Below are 18,372 nucleotides of genomic sequence, written 5' to 3'. Positions count from 1 at the left end.
CATGTTTCGGTTCTAAACTTATAGGAAAACAAAAAAAAAACAAAAAATCTTCTATGATGATTGAAGCCTTTTTATTAGACGGCATATCTATCTGAAGATATAAAAAAAAAACCTTGCCGACCCTGCCTCTAAAGCCAAGAGCCGCCACTGCTGTGAAACATATCCTTATCGAGTGTCCCCGGTATGCGAAACACAGAGTACAACATAAACTTAGTCCAAACTATTAAAGACATTTTAAACTCACCCGATCAAGTCTCTAACCTAATTGGTTTTTTGAAAGACCTTCAGTTGTTTAACAGAATATGACTCTTCATTTTCCATTTACTTTACCTTTAATTTATAACTCAGTGATAAAACATGTATTTAGTCATAGGTTCTTATTTAAAGCTTATAGATTAATTTACTAATGTTTGTATTTTGAGAACGATTTCCGAAGTGAAAATTGAAACGTCAATAAACGTACTTTAACCTTTAATTGTGGCTTATTCCCATTTAAATAGTAATTACTTTAAAATGCCACAAGAAAATAGCTTCAGAACAATCTTATAGATTAAGTGTAGCAATTAGTAATATGTCCTTATTGTAATGATTTTACACAATATTGTTTTTTTCAATGGTCATTGCAGCCAAGACACATTAATTTAAATAAAAAAAAAAAATAATAAATACATTTTCGAGATTAGGTACTGCAATACGAGGTACAACTTCAAACCGAAAAATCGATACACCAAATCGGTAATAGTACAAATATTTCGTATTAAACATGATGAACACTAAATCACTTTCAGAGACAATTACAAAGGACAAAAAACAATATCATGATTAAATAGTGTAGGTTAGTTCAAGCATTTTTAAGAGTATAAACTTGATTTAAAGCCGGGATAGACGTTTTTTTATAACTGAATCGTAAGCTTTATACAAAGCGAATATATAAAACATTAAATGAAGGGTACAGGGGAAAAACAGGCTAAGTCAATTTTTGGCGAATTTGAGATATTGACGTTATCCTATAGAAAACACGTTATATTTTGTCGTAAACATACCGCAGAGGCCAAAAAACGATACGTCAGGAAATATGTAATAGGAAAAATATCCTGTACAGGAGAATAACGTGATAAGTCCGTGCGGTACCGGGCAAAAAATCGGGTTTTTCACTTCTATTCGTTAGCGTGCCACGTGTCGCTATTGTGATGATTTTCTGTAGTTTTGTCAGTATTATTCATGTTTTTCGTTAGTAAGCATTTTTAGAAATATTGTTCGTGTCACGTGTCGCTTTTGTGATTGTTTTCTTTAGTTTTGTAAGTATTATTCAAGTTGATCGTTAGTATGCATTGTTAGAAACATTGTTCTAGCATGGAAAGTGACTTAGGTGATTGCGAGGATACGCCGATGGTGTTTTCTACAAAAAAAGAGGCCCAAACATGGAAAATTAACAGATGTGAATAAAAAAATTAGGCTACAAAGTCATGAAATTGGCAGGAAATGTGACTGCAAACGTTTACAGTGCTCTAAAAAATTCCAGCAGAGGGTAAGCAAAACATTATAAGAAGTTTTAATTTTTTGAAGTCTACCGATAAATAAAACTCCTATTTATGTGGACTCATTAGTATTGTTCCATTTAAGAATAGACGTCCTCGGCTGGACGAAGAAAATGCTCGTTTAAGAGATGTTGTAGCTCTTTATAAGATTAGATATTTACATGAAAACAAACTTAATAAAGTAGCAATTTGTGGCATCACAAAACGTAGAATTGAGTATTTACTCATATCTTTAAAAAATACCGGCATGCCTCCAATCGACAAAAGAGGAAAACACATAAACAGACCCTTAAAACTGTGTGATGATTAGACTTCGGCAAATATGCAAATAAAAATGTAGAAAATATGCGCATAAATATGCACGTGTTTACCCGAAAATATGCAAATATTTTACAAAATATGCATACAAATAAATAAAAAAATCGTAAAATAGTAACAATTTTATTTAAAAAAAAAGTGTACATAACTAAATATTTCCTACTATTCATTAAGATTTACATTTATTTTAAGTAACTACATCATTTTTAAGTATGAATAAACTTATTTAGAATTATGGTAACAATAAATGACCAAGTGGTGTTCAAAATTTTCTAACAAAAACTTGTGGCTTCTGTCTGAGTACATATATTTATATATGGAAAAACTTCGTTCAACATCAACTGATGTAACGGGAGCATTTTTCAAACTAACCAAAACATTTGGTTCTAAATTAATTGTTTCCGAAATATTTCCAGCTAGAACACTGACTACTTCAGAAAGAATATGGTAACCTTTATTTTTTCCATAGTAGCTTCAAATTTTTTTAAAATATCTTTTCCAATATTACCTCTAACGTTCCGACAACATGACGCAAATTCTTTTATTAATGCTGTACTTTCGAACAATGACAGTTTTGGTGATTCTAACTGAGTAATTGTTTTTTGAACAAAACTAAAATTTGATTTTATAAATGAAAGTTCTTGTTGAAGCAAGTTACTCTGAAAAGTTTGTTTAGAATCCAAAAGAGATTGGGAACTTTCATCTGTTAACGTATCAATTATGTTCTTTATTTTAACAAAATGATCTGCATAAAAATTAGCTGCTTTTAACCATGTTCCCCATCGCGTTAAAATAGGTTGTGGTGGAAGAGGAATGTTAGGTAGCATTTCTTTATAAAGTTGAATTCTTATAGGAGATTTAAGAAATACTTTTTTGACACTGGATATCATGGTATTTACAAGAGGAAACTTTTTTCGTATTTCCTCTGCAACTCTGTTTAATCCATGCGCTACACAAGTAACATGTATTAAATCTGGGAAAAATATTTTTAAATTTTGTCCTGCTTTCACCATATAAGGAGCAGCATCCGATAAAATGAGCAGTAATTTATTAGAAGGAATAGTTGTCGGAAGAAAAAAAGTTGCTAATGTTTCTTGTATAAAACGCGAAATTGTTAAAGCATTTGTTTTCTCAAGTTGCTGGCATAAAATAAGATGAGATTTTGGTAAGGTATCTTCTTTAAGAACACCAATCAATAAATGAGCAATATACTTTCCTGAGGAATCAGTGGTTTCGTCTACAGATATGTAAAAATAATTATCTGCAATTTCTTCCTTAATAATAATTAACACCGACGAGTATAGCCCGTTCACATTATTTCTTCTTAGAGGCCGATCACTTGGAACATTAAGTTTGCAATATTTTTTTAGAAACCAACTAAAATTTACATTTGCTAATTTTGAAAACGGTATGTTTGCAGACACTAATGCGCGACACAAGTCTTCATTAAAAGTTTCTTGCTCATCTAATTTTTTTGAAGTAGATTGGAAACATTTAGCCATTGAAGTTTGATGTTTTCCTCCTATTTTTCCTTTTTTTGCAATGTGTGAAGCAGTTCTCACATGTTGGTCTATCTGAAATTTCTTCTCACATGCTATCTATAATTAGTATTAATCCACAAATTAGTTTTTGTTACTAACCATTAGTACATCATATAACTTGTTTTAAAATTCAACAAAAGTTTTTTTTTGTTAATTCAATTACAATAAAAATAATTGTGTTTTAGAATAGCTGACTTCATAAAAAAAAGTAAAGGTGAAAAATTTTTCTAAATACACACCATTGTATTGTACCATGGACAATTTTTTCTCACTAAAGGAAGCTATTTTTCATTTAAAAACAACCTACGAGTACTAAATTTCAAGTAAATCCGTTTATTGGTTTTAAAGTTACTGTTGTTATTAACTAAAAGAATTTAATTTTTTTTTAATTTTAACACCCTGTATCTCGAAAAGTAAATAAGTTTGACCCCTCATTAACTATATCGTTTTGTTCAATTTTTCGAGAAGTATCTACAGTCAAACGTTGTAAGTGTCATTTGGAAACACCCTGTATGTATGAAATATTAGATATTTCATAGAAAATATTAGATACTTACAATTTTGCCACAGACTGAACAGTAGATTTTTCCCATATCCATAGACAGCTCTTTATAAGGTTTAATCCAAGTTGAAGCACTGGTTGTTTTAGGCATTATAAAATCACAATCTTCCTTTTTGTTACGCACAACGAGTGTTTACGCTTTGAATATCAAAACAAAAATGATTTACAAATCTGAGCATCAAATTAGAAATGTTTAGGTACCTAATTCAATAAACTGGGAGATTTTGGAAAATCCCTAAATTAGGAACAAAACTATTAGCCGTTTACCTGCTGTTAAGATACAATAAATTGTAGATAGATTTGGGGATTAGATCATAAAATACAAATGAGCGAACCCTTAGCGATTATCCAATAACTGAATGCCTCAGTGACTGAGACTTTCTAAGAATGTTGAGGGCTACTTAAATTGATCTTCTTTGAAATTGTAAATGTTTTGTACCTGTAGAGATTACGTACTTAGATCATTTCTTGATTAAAATGACTACAAAATTTTATACAAGAATTGAAATAAATTGGTATGTTTAAAAATTTTCAAATACAGTATAAAAATCTGAACTTTTATGCACTTTATGCAAACTTTTATACAAATATGCCAAAATATGAAATATTTGCATAAAATATGCACAATATGCAAAATATGCAATATGCATATTTGCCGAAGTCTAGTGATGATACTCGTAATAAAATTAAAGAGCATATAGAAATATTTACCCGAAGAACTCAATGTTAAGAAAATGTGGGAAATGTTAAAAAAAATGCATTCCGGCAGCGAAGTATCATACGAAATAAACAGAACCATTTTCACCACAGATTTTAACATAGCTTTTGGTTACCCACGCACAGACACGTAAAGCATATGTGATGAATACCTAGCTAAAATGAAATGTCTCAAGCAAGAAAAACAACCAGGTAATGAAAAACCTGTACACGTGTTTCTATCTTGTGTGATCCTCATTTACGTAAAGCAAAATCATTTTATTCAATTAAAAAGCAATCAAAGCTTTTAAGTCGTAAATCCAACGAAAAAGAGTCAATCTGTATAGACTTTGGTAATAATTTTCCAATTCCCAAAATTCCTACTAATGATGTATACTATAAGAGGCAGCTGTCCATGGCAGCATCCATATGTTCAACGTACATGTTCTCTCTGACTCAAGAAGTATCTTTTATGTGTACCCAGAAACCATTGCTAAAAAAGGTAGTGATGATGTTGCTTCTCTACTAAATCATTTCGTATATAACTATTGTGATTCAAACGTAAGAGAACTCGAAGTGTTTTGTGACACCTGCGGTGGGCAAAACAAGAATTACACGATTTTCCGCTATTTGCATAATCTTGTTCACCATCAAAAAGGTTTGATTCTATTAAAGTAACTTTTCCTATTAGAGGTCATTCTTATATGGAGAATGATAAGAATATGGGAATTAATCAGAAAGCCAGAATTGAAACAGTGAAGGAATTATGCGATCTCGTTCAATCTTCCAGGCACAAACCTTCACCCTTTATAGTGGAAGATATTTCAGAAGACAATCAACATATTTTTCGAAAGTTGTCCGAACATATAAATAAACTTTACAAGAAAAAAGCTAACTTTCCAATTCAATTAATAAGACAATTAAAAGTTTCAAAAGAACATCCTAGGTTAATCCAGTGTAAAGATACATACAGGGTGTTTCAAAAAAAGGTAACCCCGTCTCTAGGGTAGGTAAAAAACTGAAAAATAATTGGGGTTTGCTTAGTAAAAAAATTTTTGTAACGCCATCCGTTTTCAAGATACAGGGCGTTGAAAAAAAATTACGCATTTTTTACGATTTTGCCGAAACTACTGGCAACATTGTAATCAAATTTTATACGAATATGTTTTGGAAGCTGATACATCCCATGAATTTGTTTTCATATCTGATTCTCATAGAGGGCGCTAGTTACACGGATCGTACTAAGTATTAGTCAATGTAATTTTTTAAGAGTATAATTATTAATCAAAATTTTAAGTAAACTTAAACATCATTCAATTTTACACGAAAAAGGTACTCTTGGTAAAACTCGATACTGTGTACGGAATATTTTGATTTGAAAATTATGAAGTAATAATTGATGCTGGTATAAAATAGTTAGTAATTAAACAAAACTCACAAGAAGATAATTAAATTAATGACTAAGAACATAAAATAAAATTCAATTACAGTAAGTATTCAAAATGCCCTCCGTTTTCGCGAATACACAAGTCTATTCTTTTTTCTAAAGATTCCATTAACCTTCTAAACGGTAGAGGATCAGCTATGATATTATTAAATTGACGTTGAATTCTTTCTTCCAATTCTTGGCGCGAATTTACCTCTGTAGCATAGACTTTTTCCTTAATATACGACCAAACTGCGTAGTCCAAAGGGTTAAGCATGACTGAGGAGGCCAATGAATCGGAACTTCTGCACCTCTACCAATCCATCGATTCGGAAAATGATTACTCAACCAATTACGACACCTTCTATCAAAGTGTGGTGGATCTCCATCGTGCATAAAAAATAAAGATCTTCGCTCGTTTAGCGTTAAATTTTCTAATATCTCGAATAAGGAATTGTTTAAAAAATTAAGATACATATCACCATTTAAATTTCCAGGTAGAATATGATAACCTATTAATTTGTTACCTAAAGTTGCTGCCCAAACATTAACTTTAAATGAGTGTTGGTAATGTGATACCCTTTTGACTCGTGGATTCTCATCACACCAGTAGTGAGCATTATGGGAGTTAAACATACCTTGTCGCGTAAAGGTGGCCTCGTTCGTAAAAAGAATGCATTTTAAAAAAATTTGGATTTTGGGCTGTCTTTTGTTGCAATGTTTCACAAAAATCCACTCTAACCGGTAGATCATCTGGCAAGAGCTCTTGGACTTGTCTGTAATGATAAGGATGTAATTGCTGTTCTTTCAGTATCCGCCAATTACTTAAAGAAGAAGTATTTGTTTGTCTTGCTATCTTGCTAAGTAAATTTAAAATATTATTTTCTTTATTAATTGTTCTTGTTGTTCTTGGTCTACCAGAGTTTATTTTATTTGGTGTCACATTCCCAGTTTCTCGACAACGTCGTTCAACGGGTCTAAATGGTTTTTTACTTGGTAAGTTTCTTCTAGGAAACTTTTCTGCATAACGTGTCACAGCTGCACTAGAACATCCTAAACATTCGCCTAAGGTTATTAACATGTCAGTATATTCAAAATTTAAGTACATTTTGATTTGATTTTACAAATAACAAGGTTTCAAAACTCTAGTTATTGTTGATTTATCGTCATAACAATCAATAAATGTCAGATTTCTATAGCACACTTGGAGAAAATAGAGGTATACCTATTAGAACTTTATCATTACTACCAGCATCAATTATTACTTCATAATTTTCAAATCAAAATATTCCAAAAACGGTACGCAGTATCGAGTTTTACCAAGAGTACATTTTTCGTGTGAAATTGAATGATATTTAAGTTTACTTGAAATTTTGATTAATAATTATACTCTTAAAAAAGTTATATTGACTAATACTTAGTATGATCCGTGTAACTAGCGCCCTCTATGAGAATCAGATATAAAAACAAATTCATGGGATGTATTAGCTTCCAAAACATATTCGTATAAAATTTCATTACAATGTTGCTAGTAGTTTCGGCAAAATAGTAAAAAATGCGTAAAATTCTTTTTTCTTCAACGCCCTGTATCTTGAAAACGGATGGCGTTACAAAAATTGTTTACTAAGCAAACCCCAATTATTTTTCAGTTTTTTACCTACCCTAGAGATGGGGTTACCTTTTTTTGAAACACCCTGTATAATGGGGCATGGAACGCATCGATAGAAAACCTGCCTTTATTAAAAATTTGGAGAGTAAAAATCAATTTCTTCTTCCTGAAATATCTTACTCGGGTAAAGTTGTATTCATAGACTGTTTTATGTAGTTTCACTATTATTTTTTTTTGGGTCAGGTCAAATACCAATTTCGGCCCAAAAATTTGCTAACTTGCAAAGTTTGAAAAAGTTCTGTGGAAAAGAAACTCAGGATTATTTTACCTCACTAGTGCACAATTAATTAAGAATATGGGGGACATTTTTTATTTTGTTCGATGAAAAAAACCTTTTAAAATAATCGAAACAATCTTGTTATTTTCTTATAATAATGGATCTATTAATTTTTCTGTTTAACTATTTTTTTAGACGTAAAATTGTACAATAAAAATATACTTAAAAAAAAAAAATAAAATTATAATACATTCAGGGAAAAATTGGCTAAGTCAGAACCAACTTTCAATAACTTCTTAATTTTTCTATCAAAAAAATTTTTTAATGCTTTCAGTTTTTAACCCAAGGATCTCAGATAGTTTAAAAACATCTTCTTCTTAGAGTGCCATATCCCTACGGAACGTCGGCGACTACCATGCTTATAATATTTTTATACTGATCTCGGTCTTGCGCTACGTGTAGCAATTGGTCCGCTGTCAAACCTGTCCACTGCCACAAATTCCTCAACCAAGAGAGTTTCTTCCGTACAATTCATTTCTTTCCTTCGATTTTACCGTTGAGAATTAGCCGAAGGAACTCATATCTTGGTCCTCTGATTATATGTGCAAGATATTCTAGTTTACGCCTCTTAATAATATTTAATAGAGTTCGTTGATGTCCCATTCTTCGAAGAACTTCTTCGTTTCTGGTTCTGCTAGTCCATGGAATTTTTAGTATCCTTCGATACAACCACATCTCAAACGCCTCGATTTTATTCATAATATCGGCGTTTAAAGTCCAAGTTTCACATCCATACAAAAGTACAGACCACACGTAACATCTTGTAAACTTTTTACGAATTTCCAAATTTAATGAGTTATTGGATAATAGAGGCTTGAATTTTTGAAATGAGTTTCTTGCCTGTTCAATTCTACATCGAATTTCGAAGGATGGATCTAGATTTCGGGTAATCCAACATCCAAGGTATTTGAATCTCTGAACTCTCTGCAGCGGTTGTTGATTTAATATCAGTTGGGTTGCGCCGATATCCACTTTACTGGTCACCATGTATTTAGTTTTATCAATATTTATCGACAGTCCCCAATTTGTGCATTCCATGTCAACTCTATTGATTAGCTCCTGCAGATCGTCGATGTTTTCAGCTAGAATCACAGTATCGTCGGCGTACCGTATATTGTTAATTATTTCTCCTCCTATGATAATTCCTTTTTGATCTTTTAAAGCTTCCCTAAATAGATTCTCAGAATACACGTTAAAGAGGGTGGGAGATAGTATACAGCCTTGTCTTACGCCTCGTTCAATACTGATTGGCTTTGATTCTCTGTTGTTGGTATTAATAATGGCTGTTTGGTTCCAGTAAAATTTGGCAATAAGTTTGATGTCTTTCTCATCTAGTTGGATGCTCTGCAAGGCGGTTAAAAACATAATGGTAAAAAAAATAAATTCTGACTTCAAAAACTTTAGTGTTTGTAGCGTTTTGAACTTTAAAATTTCTTTATCTTAAAATCATAAAAAGTGACTTAGTCCGTTTTTCCCCTGTACCATTCAAATAATATACACAAAAAAAGAATAAAAGGAGTAATTCGGAATGCATATTTATTTGTTAGCTACCAGCACATGCCGCGCGAAACCCTATACGCGAACAACAATAATCCAATCGAATAAGTTATTTATGTTTGTATACGCTCTATATGTATGCTGATGACGTTCAATTACATTCATGATATTCACCTGACGTCCACCAACTACCTATAAAGAACGTTGTTCTTTTTATTTGGGGCATATTTTTGCTCGATAACGCTAGAAAATTTCCAACTATTTTCTACATTTGATTGAGCCAAAATTGGAATATATTTCCATAAAAAGCAATGTTGGTCAGTGTACGACCTTCATTGGAAATACTATCTAATAAAAATGGTCTGATATGTTTATATATCTGGAATTGCTGTTGTTTTTGTCAATTTTTCACAAATATAAATTTTAATATAACTCGTCGATACAAATTTACCTTGCTTTGTATTTACTCGATATTGTTTATCGCAAAATACATGCTTTACTAAAAAATACTAACGCCGCCTGGGGCATTTAATGGGTGAATAGAGTAGCTCATCAGTTGTCAATGCCGGCGCCAAGGCCGAATAAAGGAGGAGCCAGTGTTTAGACCAGTTTAGCACCCTATCTGAGGACTATAAATACAGCAGTGCTCATAGAACCAAGGATCTGTGCCTTAAATAAATAGTACCGATCTGTTGAAGACGACCAATGTAAGTAACTGGACAACGCATCAATAAAAAAATATTATATTAAGCAGAACCACTTGGAAAATTAAATTCTTGAACACAAGAGAACAGGAACTCGGTAAAGAACTCACTGACGCACAGACAGACATATGTGCTATCCAAGAAAAGAGAGAAAAGTTAGACGGTAGTTAGACGGTATACCAGCGGTGGACCAAAGAAAACATGAGCTAAGGAATGCGTCACTATATTAATCAATAGAAAATAATTAGTCAGCTATACTTTGTTTCAAGTTAAGAAAATAACATTGCGCTTATTGAGATCAGTGTTGCCAAAACTCTCAGGCACGTGTTGCTATTAGATTGTCGATATATGATTCATTCTAATCAGAGCCGTATTCAGCATTGTGTGTTTGTAGTTAATTAATTTCAGTAATACAAGGATATGTATCCATGATACTGGAACATAGTTCTAGATATTCTGGTTGACCAATTCAGCAGCAACGGTTTCTACACAATAGCCTATGCAGACGATATTGCTGTCCTGCAAAGCGGTAAGTTTGAGAACACACTATGTTAGAGACTACAAGTTGCTCTCCGACTAATAGAAATATGGTGCAAGTAACACTCACTATCTATAAATCCTAAGAAAACAGAGATGAGAAAAATCACGGGCTTAATACCCCCAAGGATTCTAAACTACAATGTAAATTTTTCTGACGAGGTGAAGTACCTTGGTATTACCCTTGACAGGAAGTTAACATGGAACTCACACTTAGATGGTAGAGCTAAAAGAGCATATATTGCCTATGAGCAGTGTCGACGAACAGTCGGAGGCACCTGGGGCCTCTCGCCCAGGGTGATCGCCTGGGTCTACACTGCTGTCATTAGGCCAATACTAACTTACGAAGATGTTGCTTGGGTACCAAAAGTGCTACAGGCAACAGCGATTAACAAACTAAACCATATTCAGCGGATGGCTTGCATAAATATAACAGCCATGAAACTTGCCATGAAAACAACACCAACTGCTGCAATGGAGTTAATCATTGGCATCACGCCTCTAGATATATATGTCAAAGAGGTGGCGCTAGTGACAATGATGCGACTGTGCTCAGCTGGTGAAAACCTTGATGTAGGAATGAGACAATTGAGAGCTCGTTTCTGGCGGGGGATGCTGGATGCGCTACCACTGCTACAGGCAAGCTGCGACTCAATTGAACCAAAGTTTGTCTTTAACAAACCCTACAAAATCGAAACAAGACAGTGTAGGGAGAGAAACGTGGCAAATGCCTATTGCATATACACCGATGACTCCAAAATGAAAGAAGGCTCAGGATGCGGGATATACTCCAGATCACTGAACCTAAGAATAAAGTGGGGTATAAGCAAAAAATATCCGTGTAGTTCAGACAGAACTGACTGGTATCTCCATAGCCGCAAAAGATATAACCCATAGCAGAGAAAACTATAATGATCTGCATAGATAGCAGACAAGCGCTACTAACCTTGAATAGACCACGTGTCCCATCAGGGTTAGTAATGAAGTGTCACGAGTCACTAACTCAAGCTTCTGATGGTAATACCATCATTCTGAGGTGGGTTAAAGGACACAATAGGAATAAAGGCAACCGCATTGCTGACCAATTATCTAGGAAGGCGGCAGGCCTAAGACTCTTAGGACCTGGGGATCTTTTTGGTTGGTCCACTACAACAATCGCGGAAATTGTCAAATGTCACTCCCATACGCAAACCGTAAAAAGATGGGAAGAAGGGCAAGGATGTAAACTTACCAGGGTAACAGTAACTAACCTTGAAGAGTCAACATCAAAGAAGTTCTTGGGAATGGAAAATCCAGGAAAAATCTACGTTTGACAGTTGGTTTTTTAACTGGTCATTGTTAACTAAGCAAACCCCTCCACACACTGGGGCTAGTAGACACACCTCTACGTAGGAAGTGTAAACGAGAAGACGAAACTGTAGAGCATGTCCTATGTGAATGCCCGGAGTTATCCTTAATACGAGAGTACGCGTTCGGCGAGTCCTGGCCCACACCTGCCCACATAAGAGAGATGTCTCCTGGTGACTTGTCCACCTTCCTAGAAATGGCAGTATGGACAATGAGCTAAGGGTGACAGCTCCCTGGGAGGATGCACAATGGGTCAATTGTGGCCTAGGTGCTGTGAAACTTAACTCGCCCTTCCTACTTTACAGATACAGATACAAGGATATGTATAGAAAAGATGTAACTAAGAAAAAACAAGTGCAGCTTTAATTTTATTTTCATGTAAATAATAACAACAATTACATACATAAAAGTTTTTCCTTATATACTGGGTGAATCACCACTAACGGAACGAAAGATTACAGTGAAAGAGTAAAAAAATTAAAAAAAAATTTAAATTATTAGTTTGTAAGTTGATAAAAGCTAGTCACTCCATCTTTTGCGCGGTGGCCGATACTTCATCTACCAATTAATGATTGATCTTTTGCTACCATGTCTCCCCCATTCTGCTTATGTGGTTATTCCATTCTTTTTTCTTTTTAGTGTCCATTCATTTATATACTATAGGTTACATAGTACTGTCACTGTCAACCGTCACATTTATTACTACAGGATCAATATCGTCCATCAACCCGTCAATAACCCAAAATATTTGCTCTTGCTTAACAGCAAGTTTACAATAGTTTTTCCAGTTTTCCAGTGTTACTACACCAAATGCATTTCTTATTAATTGTTCCATAGCGGTGGTCTTAAACTCTGTGTTGTGTGGGGAAATATGTCTTTTGACTTGACTCCATACCATTTCAACTGGATTTAACTCTCAGTAGTCTCAAAATGGCAACATTTTTCTCTTTGCACATCTCGTCGACTTTATATTGTATGTAATTTTGTATGTGTTTATGACTTCTATGAGCTCTGATTTAAAATAATCTTCTTCACAAAAGATATCTTTCTCTAGCAACCATGTCTTTGATCTCTATTGAAGGCTTGTGTCGGAATCACTTCTTCTCTCCTCGAATGTTATGAAGCGTTGTCCATCACCACAACAATTTTGTCTGGAATATTAGGAAGCATCTTTTCCTTAAACTATTGTTCAAATATAGGACCATTAATCTCATTATGATAGTCCCCTGAGTTTTTTTAGCTAAAAACTAAAAGGCAGCTCCTTCTACAAAGCCCAATTCGCTACTTGCATGCACTATAACAAATCAGGGACCTCGTTATGTCGGCTGTTTTAGGTCTGTTGACCACCCCTTAACAAACGCATCCCCGATTGAAGTCACTGAGAGGTCCTTCCATTTTTTGGAACTATGTCCATCATTCATCCAAGTTTCGTCCAAATAAACGACGGTGTATCCTTGAGAACGAAAATTTTTTATCTCACTCAAATACTGATGCCTCCATTTTAGAATATCGGGCCGTTCAATCATGCTTGACTTTACTCATCGTTTTCAAAAAATAAAGTTCATTTCATGGAGCATTCTCCACATTGTTGTACGTGACATTTTTGCTAAATTTTTTATTTTTTAAACAGTGCAAAAACTTTGTTCAATGTCGGCAGTAAGTTTTTAAAGAAAAAACTATGCACGATGGCATGAAGCCGCGTATGAACTACTGCATCGTAAGTGAACTTTCTGCTGTTCACTCTACTTTTGGTATGTTTTCTTGTTTTTTTTTATGGGCCTTAGTCCTCCTTTCGTAGCTTCTTTGCGCATTTTAGAAATCGTACTAAAACTTACTCCCGTCGTAGCACTTACTTTATCGGTTAAACTTCTAACACTTTCACCACTTCTTAAATTTGGATGATAATTACATTTAAAACAATTTGGTTTGTACGAATGTCCAAGATATTCCCTTGGCTTAATTTTTGAATTGCCATTTTCAATTAACATTACTGTAAAGTCAGAATAACTATTAAAGAACCACAAAGCCTTATTATCATTATCTATTCAGAACACGACATAAAATCGCTGACATACGCACACCGTATTATTTTAAGTTGCAATTAGTAATTAGAAATATGCATTCCAATGGATAGCTGGACAACCGCGCTACACAAAACGGGCCGTTTAGTTGCTTATCTTTAATAGCCGGCAAAATGCATGATTTAGCTAAGCAATATTTTCTACTGATTTTCATTATTCATGGCATATGGTATTCTCACCAAAAAACAAATAAACTGTCGTTACTATAATTAAAATAATATAAAATAAAATTATCTTGTAAATACTATTATTTTGTAAATACTATTTATTAAATACAATCATTTTACCTACTTTTCATCTCTTGTTTCGAATGGGCACTTTTGGTCAATTACGTTAAAAAACATTAATTTTAATTCATGTCTGTGGAAACGAAAATACAAATAATACAACCCTGAATCGTGCTTGTGTTCGTCGTTACATCGACTTGCTTCTATAGTCCATAAGAAATACATGACCCTATCTTCGCACTGTTATTTTCTTAACGTTCAATGCTCAATAGAAGATCGCAAATACGTATCTGAAAGGATTATTGGAATCAAAATATAACTAGGCGGAAAACAAGTTAACATCTCAGTAATATACGCACCAGAACATGATAGAGAGGAATGCATCAGAGAGAATTTTTTTTTTGAGAAAAAGTCGCAATCACCTAATGGTTATTAGCAACGGAACAATATATAAGTTACAATTTTGTGGTACAATATAAGTATAAGGTTACATACATTATCTACAAAAACATATTAGATTTTATTGAATACACCAATTGATTTTAAAAAGTCAATTAATTTTTTTGGTTCCTTATTATTGTCAAACAGGACTGATTTATTTGACACGATATTAAAATCAATACGTTCTTGTGTAAATTTTTTGCATTCAATAAGAATATGTCTGACAGCTAGCTATTTGTTACAAGACCCACGAATAGGTGGCTCAGTTCTTGAGAACAAATATGATATAGTAAGCCTGGTATGGCCTAGTCGTAGGCCGTTGAATACTGTTTGCTCATAACAACTTTTAATAACTGTTTTGATTTTTTTAATGTATCTTTAATTTGCCTGAGTTTTCAATTTGAGTTTTGCCATTCATCGAGCCAGTCATTTAACACATATTGCTTTAACAATACTTTCAAGTCATTAGGGATACATTTTAATATAGTTTCTGAATCCACACCTGTCTGCATCTTTATTTCCGCTAACGCACGCGTGGGAAGAAATCCAAATAAGGTTGACTATTTTACCATTTTGTTGAGATAAGTGAAGCTCCAACTTGATCATGTTTTCAATTGAAAGATTTGGATATATCATTTGTACCGATGTTTCGAACTAAGCGAATCAGAAAGAATCACTACTCTAGTTATGTTATCGTCATTAGAAATCTTAAGTGCGCTGTAGAGAGCGAATAGTTCGACTGTGTATATACTGCAGTGTGGGGAAAGTCTAAATAAGTGTTTATTTGAATTAAGCAGCAACAACTCCTTCATTGGTCTTCGAAGCGTCTATAAGTATGTGAAGAAGTTTTGGTAGGGTTCCAATATATTTGACAAACGTGCTTTAATGAGCGAGGAAGATGTTTCTACTTTATTATAGCAGCTTGGGCTAATATTATATGATGGAATATTGATGGACTAAGGAGGTGAATCATTAACGAGGTTGGAGTCGAAAAAACTCGGAAAGTCAAAATTAAGGTCACGCAAATATGTTCTGACTCTTTCGTAATATGGTTTTCTTAAATTTGGTTTGGTATTAAACAGATTGAAACATTTATTAGTGAAGGTGTTACTGTACAAAAGTTTATCCGGGGTACAGTAGACTGAGGATGAATGCAAAAGAGTTAGTTGCATTCGTCTGCGATAAAGAGATGGTTCACCCACTTCTGCGTAAATACTTTCTGTAGGGGTGCTTCTAAACGCTCGCAATGCAGCCATCGTCCAGTTTAGATCTAACGAAAGATTTGTATGCTAATAACATAGCGTCTTGGTCGGAACCCTACTTCTTATTTAACAGTTATCTTAAAAGGTTTAGTTTTATATATTCTTTCCATGACAGTTTGTTGTCCAAATGCATTTCTAAGAGTTTTAAATGGGAACAGAAGGCTATTGATTTTCCATATATTTGTGTTGATATTTGTATTTGTTTCTGAGAAAATAATGCCTTGGTTTCTTTAAGTACAAAATTCAAAGCCAGTGTTCAAAACCAAGTATCTAATTTATTTATGAGGCATTGTAAATTTCTCGTCATGGTTCTAATATCTTTTCGTTTTCTGAATGATGAATTTGTGAATAAGAATTTGAAACTTTAACTTGGAAGGACTGGCTATATAAAAAATTTGTTATGAACCATAGATAGTTTTCCCGTATATTCCATCTGTATAATCTACGTAGTATATTGTTTTCCCATGCAGTATTAAGTTTTTAAGTAAAAGAATTGCCTTATATTTTCTGTTAGTTGCAAATGATTCTAGTATATCGCTTTTTAGTTCGAGAATATTGTCAATAGCTGAAGATCCGTTTTGCTCACTAAGTAGCAAGTTAACCTTTTCTAATATCCAAATCAATCTATAATTTATTATTTTCTCCATAAGTTTGCTCATAGAGCAGGTAATGGATATTGGTCTGTCTGATTCCCCTTCAGAGCGGGGTTTCTTCTACTTTGGGAGAGGGAAAATATAGGCTTTAGAGCAGATTGAGGGAAAACACCGCTTCTCCTATATAAAGTTGAATATCTTGAATAAGTGAATTTTCTCTCCCTCGGCAAAGTTTTTAGAGATATAGGTAAGATATCGTCAGATCCAGAACTTAAGTCTTTAGGACTGGAAAGTGCCATATTTATAACTGGAAGGGCCAGTTTACTATTTATAGTTAATTTGGCAGCAGAATCACTAAGGTTAAGATATGCGTCAGATGTATCTCTTGAGGCAAGAGACTGCGCATTGTAATTTTGATCGCTAGAGAGACTTTGCTAGTGTTCTGCCAAAAAGTTTGCAATGTCTTCATCGGTTGATAATATTTGATCTTAATGTTTTAGATATTTAATGGCATTTCTCTGTGTGGTGCCACAAATTTTTCTAATTTTTTGCCAAACTTCCTTGGAACTTGTTGTATTATTGATTGTTGACACAAATTGTTCCCATGAGTTTCTTTTTGTTTGAGTGGTAGTGAGTTGCGTTAGTGCTTTTAACTCTTTAAAGTTAATTTTATTTTGAAATGTTTTGTTTTTTATATATTTAAGACAGATTTACTATTTCTTATAATTTTTTTGCACTATGTGTACCATCATAGTACTGGTATCTTCTTCTTCTTCTTCTTTTTATATAGACATGACTGTCTAGTTTTTCAATGGACCTCCAGTAAGTTGTCGTTCCATCGTCTTAGTGGTCTTCCTACTGATAGTCTTCCTATTGGGGAACCGTCTCTTGCCGTCTTTACTACTCTTTTTTTTTTCATTTGGCTTATATGATCGTTGCATTCTACTCTTTTGTTCCATAGTGTCTTACCATCAATTTTCTGTTTCTTACATCCTTTTTTCCTCTCTGTGTCAGGTCTTGTTTCTGCCGCGTATGTCATTATTGGTCTGATGACTGTTTTGTAAATTCTGCCTTTCGTTTCTTTCCCGATATTTTTATTTCTCCATATTGTTTCATTTAGGAAGCCTGCGGCTCTGTTTGCTCTATTTACTTGATTTTCCACTTCGGTTTCGAGCTTTCCGTAGCTTCTTAATGTCATGCCTAGATATTTAAACCCCATCACTTGTTCTATTATCTGACCTTCCAGCTCCAATTTACATCTTAGTAAAGCTGTTGTAACCATGCATTTTGTATTTTTTGGGGAAATTAACATGTTAAATTTTCTGGCGGTTATATTAAATTGGTGCAGCATACGCTGTAAATCATCTTCACTTTGAGAGAGTAGTATTGCGTCGTCTGCATAGCAGATTGTTTTAAGTTGTTTTTCTCCCATTTGGTATCCTGTTTTAGTTCTTACTTTTTTATTATTTCGCCCATAATCAGGTTGAACAATAGAGGACTCAGGGAATCTCCCTGTCTTATCTCATTGCCAGCTTCAATAGGGTCGGTTAGTTCTTCTTCTACTTTTACTTTTATTATATTGTTTTGGTAGATATTTTCGATCGTTTTGATTATTCCTAGAGGTTTAGAGGATTATTCCTCTTGCATACAATAAGT

The 18,372-nt window shown here is 33.7% G+C and overlaps 1 protein-coding gene across 1 annotated transcript in view; it reads right to left on the bottom strand.

The window, feature by feature from the left end:
- The window catches only part of LOC140452340 (lachesin-like), a 985,903-nt gene that overhangs the window by 158,633 nt on the left and 808,898 nt on the right, over positions 1-18,372 (bottom strand). The window lies entirely within an intron of this gene.

The sequence above is a fragment of the Diabrotica undecimpunctata genome, chromosome 10 (assembly GCF_040954645.1).
Source record: "Diabrotica undecimpunctata isolate CICGRU chromosome 10, icDiaUnde3, whole genome shotgun sequence".
Taxonomy (NCBI): Eukaryota; Metazoa; Arthropoda; class Insecta; order Coleoptera; family Chrysomelidae; genus Diabrotica; species Diabrotica undecimpunctata.
Note: the sequence above shows the minus strand (reverse complement) of the source record. Positions and strands in the feature narration are given on the sequence as shown.